The following is a 13,761-nucleotide window of genomic DNA, read 5'->3' on the forward strand; positions in this document are numbered from 1 at the left end:
CACTGCTCTGCCATGTTGCCAGAGAGGAGGCAGGACATTCCAGGCCGCACGGCCCCTCAGATCTGGTTTGCACCCCTGTTGCTGCCATCAATAGCCATTGAGATGATGATAAAACCATCACCCAACTCCACAAAGGTAGGAACTGTAGGAAACTATGATGGGGACTTCATAGAGCATCCAGTCTCCTATGTAGAGATTTGCACACAATGCATATATTGGACCCTGGTCAGCAATTAGGAGATGTTCCTAGGCCATTGTTATATCTGTTGTAAATAATACCAAGCTTCTATTAAAGCCTTCTTCCTAGTCAGAGCCTCAGTGAAGTCTCACCCCTTTAAGTGATCTATGTGCTGCTAACAGTCTGTTGTACTCCTGTGACTCATTGCTGAGGTTTGGTATCCCTTTGTCTTAAATCTATCACATGAAAAAAACCTGCACCTGCTATTCTCCCTGCTGTAAAAGTAATAGAGAGCAGGGGTGAAATAGTCATTTGGGGCAGCAAGGACGAGCTGATTCTTAAACCTATGATTCATTTACCATAACACCTGAGTTCATCATTGCCTTGCAGCTTGTGCTGTCATTTACATCAAGCCAAAATGCTATCAGATCAGAACAGGCTTTTACACCCTCTCTCCACAGGTGGAAATATCACCAAGGAAGGTAATGGATAATCATGTCCTGATCCTCCATCTAAGACCTTCTCCTCAACCCCATCCCATCCTTCTAAATCTTGCTTATTGTCAGTATAGGTCTACTTAGACCAAAAAAATGGAAGTGTGGATGAACTAAGTAACAGTTTGAATTATAATTGCATAGAGATACAACAAGAGCTGATTCCCAGCACTTTGTGTATTTGGCTAAGGTATACATTTCTGATAGCTATTGTTAAGTAGTTATGACTATGTGTGTAAGATTATGCAAGGATTGCAAGAACTTTAGGAGGAATTAGAGTGGATAGCAGTTGATGATTTTTTTTAAATAAAACAAAGAACTGGATTTTTATTTAAATCAGATATTTTAATTTAAATTAAAGGTTTGTTTTTTAAAAATAAATGTTTTTAAAAATTAAATTTGAAGCTGACAATACATGTTAAGGCCTAAACTTTCTATAATCCATTAAAATCATTTAAATTAAATTTTAAAAAAATATGTTTGCTACTAAGTTTTAAATAAAATCAAACTACTGAACAAGTGTGTGTCATTAAGTTCCTCAAACCAGAGTTTGTTAAAAGTAGCAAACCAGCTTTTGACAGCAGTAGCCTCTTCTGAAAGGGAAGAGAGAATATTTTCTTCATTTTAGTTTATTCAACTAGTTCAGTTCAATAACTAGCTCATTCAAAGTTAAGAAACCAACTGGGAGTTGAAAAAGTAGGAAAGCTTGTTTTCCTTTTCAAATCCATAAATAAAAACTAGGTGTGAGAGGATGAGATCTACTACTCCTAAAATCCAAAGGACAGAGACAATCAGTTAATTTATTAAACAATTAATGGAGTTAGACTGAACTGCAAAACATGAAAGTACAAAAAGCAAAATGCTGGTTTTGTGCACTTTAATTAAATTTGAATTTCCAAATAGAGCTCGACACAAGTCACAACTAAAAAATTAATCTAGTAAATAAGAAATATATCATTCACCATTTTCTAACATAATAAAAAAATGTAAAAATAAGAATATGAATAAATGTAAGTTAAGCCATATAATTGCTTAAATAGACATGTATAGATATAATGTATCCTGGTTAGCAAAAAGAAGCACCAAACTGAGTGAAAAGGCTATATTTAGAGGCAAATCAACATATTTTAATAGTTACCAACCAATGAGAGTCAACTTCTTTTAGCAAAATAATTGAAGTACAAATGCAAAACATGATTAAAATCAATGATTTAAATCAAGATTTCCTGCTTGCTGATTTAAATGATTAAAATAGGTGATTAAAATCATTTTGACTTAAATCAATCCACTCAGAGGATTTCTAGGAGAAATTAGCAGTGAGATGGGGGGGAAGTGGTCACAAAGGGCCAAATCAGTTGACCACTTCCCACAAGAAACCCCATCTGGAAGGCCTTGGGGAGAAGCCTTACAAGATCCTCCTCATAGCATTTTCTCCAAATCCAGCGGTAGCAAAGGAGGGGGCACAAGATCCAGGGCCTACAGATTCTTGTACAGATTTTGAAGGATCCATGGGAGGCAGATGACATCTGAGCAGATGGTATATGCTACTTCCCTGTCCTTTGTGGTTGAGCCATGATGACCAGACATCCAGGAAGAACAGTGGCCCCAGAAACCAAACCTTGAAAATTTTACCCAGTATCTATCTTTCTTGGAGACAGGATATTGGACTAAATGGACCACAGGTCTGATCTGACACAGCAATTCCTATGTACTAGCCCAAAGACTAAGTCTACTAGCCAGAGCAATAAGTATCTGTACTGTCACATCCCCCCCAAAGCCATGCCACAAGCAATTTAAAGCAATAGTTGTACATTTTTTAAAACTATAACATAGTGGCAATTGTAAGTTCTTTGGGGCAGGGACTGCCCTCTACTATATCATAGACTATTAGGGTTAGAAGGGACCTCAGGAGATCATCTAGTCCAACCCCCTGCTCAAAGCAGGACCACAATCCCCAACTGGCCCCCTCAAGGATTGAACTCATAACCCTGGGTTTAGCAAGCCAATAATCAAACCATTGAGCTGAGTTGGGGCCTCTAGGAACTACCATAATACAAATACTGATAAGCAATTTTCTATGTCATATAGTTTTTAAAATGTAGCTAGCTCCAACTCTCTCACTTTTGTTATATCATCTTTTCTTTCCTATCATAGCTCATAATACATCTTTTCTAACCTTGTCTTCAATATCTTTCCACTTATCCTTTTCTCTCTTTCTTTCCCTACTTCGTGTTCTCTACCCCTTGACAATTTTTCTCTCCTTTCTTCAATCATTTGTGCCTCCAAAAAGCTCTCCTCTTTCCCCTCTCTCAATATCATGCTTTTATTTTATAGCTCATCCCATGAGTCCCATTGGTCTCCCTCTCTTTCCCATACCCATTTACCAACCTTCACATACCCATTCACACATACCAGAGGGCTTGAAATACTTACCAGTCCTCTGCTAACCAAAGACCAATATCCAGGTGACAAGCTATCCCACACCCTCAGCTGCTGGGAAAGAGAAGAATTCTGGGATTCCTACCAGGGTGTCTGGACTCTGCTCAGAGACTGATCATTTATATCATCTGACAGCTAGCTGGCAAACCCTATCACTCTAACTTCTAAAAGGGTAAGGAGAGCTCTCTTGCTCTCTCTCATTCCCTCTCCCACTCTAAAGTCCACTGGATGCTGTGAGAGGCTGCGTCTCTACTACTTGTCTCTAGGATTGCCAAATTTCTGATTGAAGAAAACCCGCCCACCCCTTCCCAAGGCTCCACCCCTTCCCCAAGACCCCACCCTCTGCTCCCTTCATCTCCCACCTCCATTACTCACTCATTTTCACCGGGCTGGGACAGGGGGTTGGGATGCAGGGGGATGTGGGCTCCAGCTGTGGGTGCATGCTCTGGGATGGGGCCAGAGATAAGGGGTTTGGAGTGCAAGAGGGGCTCCAGGCTGGGGTGTGGGACTGAGGGGTTCAGAATATGGGAGGGGGCTCCAGGCTGGGGCAGGGTATTAGAGTGTGCGAGGGGTGAGGGCGCCAGCTAGGGGTGCAGGCTCCAGGGTCGGGCCGGAAATGATGGGTTCAGGGCGCAGGAGAGGGCTCTGGGCTGGGATGAAGGGGGGGTGAGGGCTCTGGCTGGGGGTGGGCACTCTGGGGTGGGGCTGGAGATGAAGGGTTTAGGATACAAGAAGGGGCTCGGCCCAGGGGTTGGGAGTGTGGTATGAGACTCAGGGCTGAGACATGGGAGGGGGTGCAGGTTCCAGGCAGCGCTTACCTCAGGCGGCTCCCAGAAGCAGCTGGCACATCCCTCCGGTTCGGGGATGGCCAGGGGGCTCTGCGTGCTGCCTCCGCCCACAGGCACCACCCCCGCAGCTCCTATTGGCTGCAGTTCCCAACCAATGGGATCTGTGCAGCCGGTGCTCAGGGCAGTGCCTGGGCCATGGACAGGGGCAGGTGTGGAGCTCCCCGACTGCCCCTGCACCTAGGAGCCTGAGGGACATGCCGGCCGCTTCTAGAAGCCACACAGAGCCAGCAACTGTGCCACAGACCAGACTTTTAACAGCCCAATCAGCTGTGCTGACCGGAGCTGCCAGGGTCCCTTTACAACCAGGCATTCTGGTCAAAAAATAGACACCTGGCAACCCTACTTGTCTCTGCTTTATTGAAGATTTTGCCCCCTTCTAGCTTCCTCCTACAGATTTAAAGAAACAGAATTTCACAGCCAGAAACATTCCTTTACAAAGGAATAGCACTGTTGTCAGCTTCTACAGAATCACTGGTGTGGGAAAGCACCTTGCTCACCAGGGTGAAGGAGACAGTGGATTTTCAAGCCCTGCTTACAACCCCTTTAGAAGTAGGGCTATGCTGCATGAAAGGGCTCTTCTTAGAAGTCAACACTGAGGTAGGTTGGCTTGTTGATTATAAGCTCCCTAACAGGTGCTGAACACATTTAACTCCCAGAGGGACAAATCCCAAGTGTTTTACTTAGTCCTTACTCAGGCAAACTTCATTGTTTAAAAAAGAAAAGAAAAGAAAAGAAATCAAGTAAGGGCCTCAGGATTTTGTCCACTGACTTTCATGGGCATTACAGATGCTCAGCTCCTCTCAGGATTTGGCCCAAAACGTGAAACAAGTCAGCAGGCACCTTTAAGTGGTCTGTTGTTTTGAGCTAGTCTATTTTGCAATTGGATGCCTTTGGTTACTGGGCAGATAGTGGAACTGTACAATGGCCACAAAGAAAATCAGAACTATTCAGTTAGCAGAACAAGGACACTCTGAAACAGAGCAGACCTCTCTGAGCTATCATTGTCAGCGTAGGCTGGGGTGAATGCCCTTTGTACAGAGTTACTATTTGCATAGTATAGAATAACTGTTTGCTAAGCCGTGTTTAGGCACCCCTACTACACTATGTACAAAGAAAGAGAACACACCAGCCTCACCTCAGAACTTAAATATTTGAAGAAAAGCCAGTGTGAGATAGGGAAAAAGAGTTGTCACTCCAACCACTTTTCTCCTCCCAATCAAGAAATCATTGTAGGTGGCACCCATTTTGATTGCTGTATATGCAGCAATAAATTCCAGGCACAAGGCAAAATGTATAAGTCACACTTTTGGGGATTGTTGTTTTAATTCAGGACAGATTATGTGAGTTCAGGGTGCGGAGCTCCCCCCGGAGTACACAGCAAAGCATTTCCTTGGAGAAATCATCCCTAGCTTTAACCTAACAGTTTTCATATGCGTTTCAGTACTATATCTTGACAGTCCCCTCTTCTATAGCAAGAGCCCTCTGCCTGTTTCACTCCTCAGATGTCCCCAGAGGCCAGGTGTGGTGGCACTATGGACCTACCAGTGTGTTCTGGAAACATGTACTGCTCTGAACTAGTAATAACATTTCCTTTTCTGTCTTTAACCCTGAGAGAAGCATTTGCTCTACAGACTGGCTCTCTCATCCTTCCCTCCGACCCACCCACTCAACAGATCCTATTTTACCTGTGCAAGACTGAAGTTAGGTTAATAGGTGCCACAAAATCCTTTGCTGGAGCAAGGATCTCATTAAGTGCCTGGGACCTCCAAATATTTCATTTTAAACATAAATGCAAATTTATCCTGGGCCCTGGAGGGATCAAAGCCTCAAGAATTATATCTGTTTGCAGTTCCGCTTCATCTCACCTTCTGAGCTCTAACCAAATCCACACAAGTGGGCTCTCTCCTCCTCTTCTTGACTTGTAATAGCATTGAGGCAAGAGACCACTGAACTCCCAGCACTGCAACACCTCCTTAGACACGGCATTGAAGGAGGCCATCTATGCCTACCTGGCTCTGTCCCCACAATTGTGTTTATTCTCTAGTCATCTCCCCCAAACAAGATTTCTAAGATTTCACAAGTGCACAAATAGAAGTGGATCTTCAGAGCTTACTCCTGCCTGTTGAAAGGTCCATTCATATATACTTAGTGTTCTGAAAAGTTCAGATCCTGCAGCACATACATTTTGGATTTTTTATGCCAATGCATGTAGTGCCCCAGGAACATCAGCTCCAGATTCCTGACCAAGGACCTGCAGGGTCTGTAGCTGCCATGTGCCTATTAACACCCGTTACACTAGTGCAAAGAGGCCACAAAGCAGCTGCATAGATTTCCCCTGTTCAGGAGGCCCAGAGCAGAAGCCACAGAGCACAGCCAGCTCTGAGTCGTCACCCCCCAACAGAGTCCCCAAGCACACAGGGCTGTCCTACAGATGGAACAGGGCATGTGCAGAGCGAGAGGGAGGAGTTGTGGCTAGGACATCTCCATGCCCTGGTTATTCTTCAGCTACACAAACCCCATACGAACATTTGACAGTTAGGTGTAACTCAGGTCTGCTCTAACCTGAGCCGGGGTTGACTGGTCCCTTGAAGCCCTGAAATCAGGTAGGTTCAAGCCACCTCCCCTCAGTATCTCCTGCAAATCTTTGGTCGTTCCAAGGAAGAGGTTGCCCCAGATAATCGATCAAAATTTTATGAATGCGGTGAAGGCTGGGACAGGAATTTGGAATACTTGCGCTCTATTTCACAGCTCACTAATGAGACTTGGATTTAAGGAGCTACCAGTCACTTGGGACCCAACAATCGGACATCAAGAATCTTTCAGTGTATCCTCGAGATTTTGAATGTTCCAGGTCATCCACCAAGTGCTAATGCAAATCCTGTTGCCTTTGGGACATGTCTGCTTCAAAATAAAATACACCAGTTTCCCCATCAGGATTCTCCTCTGTTTCCAGTTCCCTACCACACCGCACCAGGACAAAATAGCCATTTGATGTGAAAGTGCCAACTGCCACTTTTAATTATAAATAATAATTTTAGAAAAAACATGTTTTAAAAGTGTCACATAAGCAGAGAGGTAGCTGCATTGAGCAGCAAGGGTCAGTGATTAGAGCAAGTCTGAGACATTACTAAAAACTCATCCCTCATATACTGACTTCTTGACGGTACAGGAATGGAAAGAAACTGTGTCTAGGAAGCCAAGTGTAGTGCTTCCTCTAGTCAAATCAGATCATTTCAATTTTCCCTATGATTAAAACTCCTAGTCAAGACTCTCCAAGAAACCATCTAAACAGGGGCTTGTGATAACTAATGCAAATCTATTTATCTAACAGGAATTTGAACTCAGACTTTATTCTCTACCTTACTGGAATGACAGTTCTATCCATAAACACTGACTGCAGCAGAATCCTCTTCATCTCAATCTACACCAAGTGAAACAGTGTTGCAACACAATTATATAAAACACCCTGAGCTGCGGCAGTACCTTGCACTCCCAGACAACACTACCACTATTTAGCACTTATAGAGTACATTTCATCCATTGAGTTCAAAGTTTTACAAAGATGGATACGGATAATTATACCATTTTTGAATGTGGTAACTGAGGCACAGAAAGGTTGTGACTTGGCTAGTCAGCAGCACAGCCAGGAACAGAATGCAAGTGTTTTCACTCCCAGTCTGCACGATATTGCCTGCAGCTCTGTACAACAGCCAAATCAGGTATGCAATAAGCATTGGTTGTCTCAGTTTGTTGCAATGCCTGGTATAAACTCTGGGTGAAGTGGTACAATCTACAATGTCCTCTCCCCAGTGTTGACAGGAAGGCACAAGTGTTGCCTTTGTCGTGATTTAGCCAGTGATCTTAACTCCATCCTGCATTTAAGAGTCTTGTGTTTTTAAAACTACTCAAAGATGCCTTCTTGCAGCCACAATGCTAGAATCTATGAGATAGGTGCCTCTGAAGTCTCATAATGCACTGGCACAACCACAGAGGTTGGTAATGGTGTGTGTGTGGACATGTCAAAATGATTCTGTGTAAAAAGATTGAAAAGTCTTACTAGATAGATGCACTACCACACTATTGTGAGACCAGGCAAGACAAACAACCATTTCCCATATTCACTGTTCCAACAATGGTTCCCTCAGTTAGTCCGGGCACTCTCTTATAGTGAAGGCACTTTTCTCATCCTCAGAACATCTTCAGTCACAGTGAAAGTTCACTGTAGCCTGGACTTCAGTTGGCACATTGCAATATGCTGAATGAAAGTTCTTATTTATGTCAACTTCACAACAAATGAGGTTCCAGGATAGCAAAGTCCATGATAACAAGTTTCACTGTATTTGTTTTAGCAAACATACTTCCGAAAAAAAAACAACTACTAAGAACCAGAGTGGGTTTGTCAGAGAGAGAAAAAGACTACTGCATGTTACGCTTGTTGGAAATGTCACGGATCAGAGCTGCTGCATCTCTGACCCTCTCTCTGGTCTCTCCATGTGCACCTCCTCGTGCCATCACCCCTCTCAGAGTAGAATCCTGTGATTCTCCCACGCTTAGCCCAGGCTGGGGAACCCCATGTATCAACTGTTCTTACCCCACAGATCCAACTAGATTTAGGCACCTGAAGTTCGTCTCTTTTGGCAGCTGTGACCAGCAAATACAATGACCCAAAGTAGACTTCTTAAAAGAAGGTATTGTCCTATCTTAAAAGTAGGAACAAAACATAATATAAGAGAAAGGATTTTTAAAACAATGAAAGCTCTACACACGGGCTGTGTTGGTGATGTGGCAGACCTCGCTCCTTCAGACATCCAGGAGTGTCTGAGTGCCCTAGAAAGGGGAAGAATCCCTTTTTTATCCACAATTCTTTGTTCTCCCTTCCTGGGCTTTTCTGACCCTGCTAGTCCAAAACTAGTTTGATGGGAGGTTGAGCCAGTGCCCTCCAGACCAACTGCTCTCACACTGCCTTGTAAAAAAACCCAAAGTGTTTGTTTGAGGGATGCCTTACACTGAGTCCTTGTTTTTGTCATCCTGCTTGTTATTTCCAACAGCCCTATTAAACTAAACCAACATATTCAGACCGTAAACATCCCTTAGAACCATCTGACAAACATATAGAATGCATACTATTCAAAAAGTATTACAGGCCCACTCCAAATCCGTCACAGGGAAGAGGAAACTTTCCAACCAGTACATTCTTGGAACAGCTCTGTCAAGCAAAGAAGCAGCTGTAATGAATTTTTGGAGGGGAGCAAACTGAGAGATCAAAAGGCACTCTCCTTGCAGCAATCTGAGAAGGCCCCTAGTGGTCCATATTGTTTCTTATTGGCTCAAAGTATTGAAACATCTGGTGTAGTCATGGTTTATTTGATGCAGGAACCGTTCTGCAGGTGTCACCAAACCTAGAGATAATTACTATGCATTGGTTTCAGGGGGACAAGAAAGAAGGGGGAATAAATTGATAGTTGGCATTAACACACAGATGAAACACTCTGCTTCAAAACTTCAAAGCAGCAGAGAGTCAGCTGAATGAAGTTGGCACAATGGTAACAAATGAGTTTCATGACTGTGCTATTTTTACTGTGTAATACAGAAACTATAAAAGAACAAACATTGTATGTGTGTTTAATGCCAAACCTAACCGTTGCTAACATTCTTGTTATGATCTGATTAGAATGGCACCACCACCACTTGCTGAAAAAGAGTTCATTTTTTCCCCTCTGCTAGTGTTTTCATTACTGGAGTTTTAAAGAAAGAAAGGTGAACGAAAACCCAGCCCAACGTATTTAAGATCATTTAACCATTCTGGCTCATTGACAAATTTACTCTCTCCTGTGCTTTTAAAGAGATGATGATGCCTTATGGAAAAACTTTTTAAAATATGATACTGAAAAACAATTCTGCCAATGTTCTATATTTTCTGCTTTATCCTTTCCCTCGCGTCTCACTGGCAGAGGTATTTACATGAAAATAAGACCTTGGCTCTTTAAGTAGAGATTAATTCAGATCTGAAATCCCCAAAAGCTTGTGGGTGTTTGGATCCAGCCCGTTATAAAGATAGGAGAGTCATAAAACTTCAGATCCAGCTTTACTGATAAAAGTTGACAAGAGGTACTGGGAACCAATATTTTTGTTCAGATCCCTTTCTATTTCCAAGGCCACGTCCAGACTAGGAATTAAAATCGATTTTAGATACGCAACTTCAGCTACGGGAATAACGTAGCTGAAGTCGAATTTCTAAAATCGAGATACTCACCAGTCTGGACGGGGCGCCATCGATGTCCGCGGCTCTCCGCGTCGATTCCGGAACTCCGTTCGGATTGATGGAGTTCCGGAATCGATGTAAGCGCGCTCGGGGATCGATACACCGCGTCCAGACTAGACGCGATATATCGATCCCCGAGCAATCGATTTTAACCCGCCGATGCCGCGGGTTAGTCTGGACGAGGGCCAAGAGACCATCCGCTCTCATGTTAAATCTGTTTGGGATGTCACAGTTGGCTGCTATTGACAGGACTTTCCCACCACAAATAGAGAATTTTGATGACTCTTCAAATGGGAAAGGAGGAAAAAAACTTCTTGTTTTCATGTAAATGTCTCTAGTAGCAGGGTTGTTCTGAGATAACCTGGACTTGATTCTCCTCTCACTTACACATACACTGACATAACTCCACTGACTTCTGTTGACCAATGTAAATAAGATCAGACATTGACAATAGTCTTTAAAATTACTAAAATAAACATGAAAAAACAAATCAGTATAAGCTATTCTACTGCTGATTGCCATCTTTCATATCTGGTAAATTTTATTATGGTTTCTCTATATTCAATATACAGAAAAAAGTCATTTCAATCCAGACACACAAGCTTCTACTGTTACGTGACAATGGAAAAGAAATAATCACCTTAAATCTCCTTCTCTGTGCATTACAGCATGTGCAAAGAAAACCCTCATCTCACAAAGGTTGCAGATGGAACATAATTACAAAAATAATAATTCACACTTAAATATAGCCACAGTCGAGTGGCCTTCAGGCTCCCTGGTTTATAACACAGCTAGAGCAATGGAAATATTTAGTTGTTACCTTCTTTGGGAATGTACAGAAAGGAGGAGAGCTAACCTTTTACTGATCTTAACCCTATCGTTACAAAATTATGACTCTTACCTTCAGGATTCTGGAGCAAGGCAGGGAAGAGAGACTAGTATGTAGATTCCCATCCTGCTCCAAGAAACCTCTCTTATACTGGTGACTGTGTTTCCTGAAGAGGGCTGAAGGATCCTTGAGTGCTGACAGTTTGAACTTCATTGTTGCTAAGTTATGAGACAGAGATAAAAATGCAAAAGAAGTTGAAAAAGTAAAACTTTGGGGGTTTTGAGTTGACTCCTACCAAACGGACACACAAAAAAGAAAGTATCAGAGGGGTAGCCGTGTTAGTCTGGATCTGTAAAAGCAGCAAAGAATCCTGTGGCACCTTATAGACTAACAGACGTTTTGGAGTATGAGCTTTGCATCTGAAGAAGTGGGTATTCACCCACGAAAGCTCATGCTCCAAAACGTCTGTTAGTCTATAAGGTGCCACAGGATTCTTTGCTGCTTTTACAAAAAAGAAAAACAGTGATCTTGTACAGTTGTTAAAGAAGCATCCAGGAGTCTGCAATGGCAGTTTCTAAGAGTCAGATTCCCATCCCTTTACTCTGTATATCAGCACCTTAGGTTACTAGTAGCCCCGTAGACTTCAATAAGGGGACGGGAATTTAGCCTCAAGCCACAAAGTGTCCTTCCTGTCAGAAACTTGCAGTGGCAACCCACAGCAGAATCCCATCAACGAGGAAGTGCTGGGAGCAGAGGATGGAATGGCCATCATCCCCATTAACAGGTGTGCCCAAGTAGCACACAACAATTTAATTGCAATGCTGTTGTTAGAGAACTGCTGAGCATATCAAGTTATTGCAAAGCCCCATGGAAACTGGAGGAGACACTGTGTGCATTGGGACAGGGATTGACACAGTTACCTTCCAGTGCCAAGGCAGGGACAAATGGCAGGCACATGGCATGGCAGCCCAGCATGTGTGGCTGGACAGCAAGGGGCAAACACCCAGCAGTAAAGCAATTCAACCCATTTCTGCACATATCATAGCTCTAGAGAAGAGCAAATAGAACAAGCATGAGAATGACACACCAAAGGCCTCATCTGTACTAAATCACCTGAAGGCAAATCCTGCAAACAGAATTACTTACAATCTCCATTAAGTGGCACTCATTAAAGATTTTGCCCTTACATCAGTTCTCTGGGAGACGTCGCAGCTAAACATGTTCTAACTAAATGGAGTACACTGTGAAGCAAAGTGTGCATGTCCCATGTTTGACACGTCATAATAGTCCCCACCATAGCAACCAATTACATTTCACAGAGAGAGGGGAAAGGTTTCAGGCTAGGAACAGACAGCGGGCACCAAATGAAATGCACAAAAATAAAAATTCTGGGCCTGACTCTCTACCACCTTGCACCTTGTATAGTCATTTACACCTCTGCAAAGTGGGTGCAAAATGCTACCAAATCAAGCAGCTAGTGATTCGCATTAACTTTGCACACGTATAAATTGATTGCACAAAATGCTGGGCAGTGAAGAATCAGGCCATTCCTTACAAATAAAAGGTCCTTAGCAACAAATGATGAAGGGAACGTAGCACAGAAGATATAGGATGCATAATTCAAATAGTTTTGGAAACCAGTCAATTTAGAAAGGTTACCATGAGCCTGCAGCTGCTCTTTAATAGAAAATCTGCTTCTGAACTCCCATCATTGTCAAACCATAACCCTGTCAATAATATAAAGGGTGCAAAAAAATTATGACCAGATTAGGACATTAGTTTCTTTTCTGGGCAGGAATCCCAGCATAACAGATACTTATGCATATTCTGTCCTCATTTTATCTAATTACAGACATCTCTCTAGGGAAGGGGAGGGGAGAAGAGGCTTGATCACCTGATTTTAGGTCACTTACGTAAGGAGTTTCTGGGATATTCATTGATCCAAAGAGTGCTGTAATATTCAGAAAGTTCCCAGAGTCCTCTTGTAAAAAATCATTCTTTTCCATTACACAAGTTGTTGAAGTCAGACAATGGGAGAGTTAGAACATGGGCCACAATAAATCAGTACAAAGTGTTTGAAAGGCCAGTACATTGATTAGCCAACAATATCATTTTTTCCTAAGACTCATCTACTATAAACATCCGCTCTTTCCTATATTTTTACATACAATCACAAACACACAATCTAGTCATAATAAAATCAATATAATCAAAAATTAGAATAAAGGTCATTTCATAAAATCAAAGATATGCCACTCATTTGGCTTTTGAATTAATGAATGTAATTCTGTTGAAAGATGCCAGGATGCTATACTGTCATATGTATTAAGAGTCAAATTCAGACCGGGTCTAAGCAAGTGAAATTCCACTAAATGAAATGGAGTTGCAACTGCTTACACCAGACTGAATTTGGCCCCAAAGTCCTCAGTATTTCCACAGAACGGGTACAGCACTGCAAGCTTCCCATTGTCACAAAATACCTCATCCCTGCTCGGAGGAACCATCTTTAAGGCTAGGTCTTTGTTCAGTCTTTGTCTTCTCATATAAGGTTGCCCCACGGAGTGGTCAAATTAGTGCTAAGTGGGATAGTGGCTTTCATGATGCAGGTGCTTATCCACTAGAAATGAGATCCAAGATCACCAAAACATTCTAGACATGATACTAAATATTCCACCTGCTCTGATGGTAGTGCAGCATGCAGGAGAGCCAAG

General features: G+C 42.6%; 1 protein-coding gene across 9 annotated transcripts in view; it reads right to left on the bottom strand.

Moving 5' to 3' along the window:
* The window catches only part of DPF3 (double PHD fingers 3), a 247,737-nt gene that overhangs the window by 178,509 nt on the left and 55,467 nt on the right, over positions 1-13,761 (bottom strand). The window contains exon 1 of one of the 9 annotated variants that reach the window (XM_050953568.1): positions 3,930-3,948. The exons of the other annotated variants lie outside the window; for them this stretch is intronic. The gene's annotated coding sequence lies outside the window, so the exon portion shown is untranslated. Of the gene's footprint in view, positions 1-3,929; positions 3,949-13,761 lie in introns of those variants that run through there. 9 annotated transcript variants of the gene reach the window in all.

This window comes from Gopherus flavomarginatus, chromosome 5 (assembly GCF_025201925.1).
Source record: "Gopherus flavomarginatus isolate rGopFla2 chromosome 5, rGopFla2.mat.asm, whole genome shotgun sequence".
NCBI lineage: Eukaryota > Metazoa > Chordata > Testudines > Testudinidae > Gopherus > Gopherus flavomarginatus.